Genomic DNA, 1,764 nt, shown 5'->3' on the forward strand with positions numbered 1-1,764 from the left:
TGTTTCCTTTTTGCAGTATAAATAATTTTTTACATTGGTAATACTGTAACTGTGTTAATAATTGTACCCTAACCAATACAAACATTGTATATCTTCTTTGTTCCATTTTTTGTTGAGTGTTTTCATTGGAGGACTTATGCAATTGTAGTAGATTAAAACAACATAAAGCAATAATGATTTTTTTACAATTTAACACAAGGTTCTGAAAACACAGAACAACAATAATCATTCTAGTCTCAGGCTTTTTAATGCCTCAAATAAAAACCTGAGATTTAGGCTGCAGTCACATTGATGGTTAAAAGGACCACATAACCAAGCCTACTAGACACAGTTCCAATAGCTCATGGGCCATTTGCACTATCTACTGCCAAGAGGCTTTTCTAAATGCTAATGGACCAATGACATTTATTTCGGAGTTTTGTCTTGGCTTTCTGCAAAAACCTTTTCACTTATTTTCTTTCCCCTTGAAGGTCATTTTTAAGCACTAAAGAAAGAATGTTTCCTTCAAGTCACAGCAGGGCACTGAGTACATGAACCAATAGTTTATTGGACTAAAATACATAAAATGCTGATTTACTGAATACTAATTTCCTCCTAGGTAGTCACTTGCGTCTCCTGCATCATAATTTACATCTACAACATCTTTAGCCAAAGCAACTTACAATTATGACTGAGTACAACTACAACAATTGAGGGTTAATGGTCTTGTTCAGGGACCCAAAGGTGGCAGCTTCAACCAGCAACCACCTGATGACACGTCGAGTACCACTGCCATAGCATTGCCCTCTATTGAGCACCAAATGTACTTAGTTTGATTTATGGTAGCCAAAACACTATCACAATAAGGGTGCCTTTTGAGGTGTGTTTATTGGCACTATTAGCCCAACAATACATTTCACATTTTAAGTATTGCTTCAAAACTACGTTCCAGCGTTCTTGACAAGTGAAAGCATCATTCAGTATGATATGCACACAGCTTGTGGGAGATTCCACTTGCTAGCTTTTGGCAAACTAGCTCACATGTTCACTAGGCTGCTTAAATCTGTCCTTACAGACAACAGTATACAGGATACAGCCGACGTGTTTGATAGACAAGCACTCTTTTCAGTAATTTAGTTTGAGTTTCCAACTAAACGGCTGTGGTTATATTACACCGTCTGTTGATGCAGAGTGAAAAGCTAGCAGCTGTTGAAGATAATCGACTGAGCACATACAGTAGTACAGTAATGTATATCTCCCATCCCATGCATTAAAATCCATCCAGGCCTGCGTTGTGCAGGTGAGTTGTAACCGTGAACGTCAGATCAGCTGACTTTGAATGTGATCGGATAAAAAAGGTCTTTAGTGCCTGAAAGATAAATAGATAGTTCTCGTTTATATTAACAGTTTTTCTTTATTACTTAAAAAAGTCATATTTTATAGCAAGTTACCGGTAGTATTATTTATCTGTTCCCAACATGGTTTACTGAACTAACAATTCTTGTCGGTATGTATTCGGAAGGAAATAACTCTTGTGAATCCTATATAGTAGGTTGGTATATAGGATGTACAGGATCTATAGGTGGCATATAGATGGTAAATAGCTGGTAAAGCCAATTAGGAACATTGACTGGATCGTTTCTATCTAACTTTCATTTGAATCGTAAATGTTCGTGTTTTGAGAGTTGTATCAACATGATAGTTAAATGACAACTGCGCTGATACAGTCGGTCACTGTGATTAGAAACTTGATCGCTATTTCAAGAAAAACGGGGAAATGCCAAC

This window comes from Electrophorus electricus, chromosome 2, assembly GCF_041902795.1.
Source record: "Electrophorus electricus isolate QZ-2024a chromosome 2, ASM4190279v1, whole genome shotgun sequence".
NCBI classification, from domain to species: Eukaryota; Metazoa; Chordata; class Actinopteri; order Gymnotiformes; family Gymnotidae; genus Electrophorus; species Electrophorus electricus.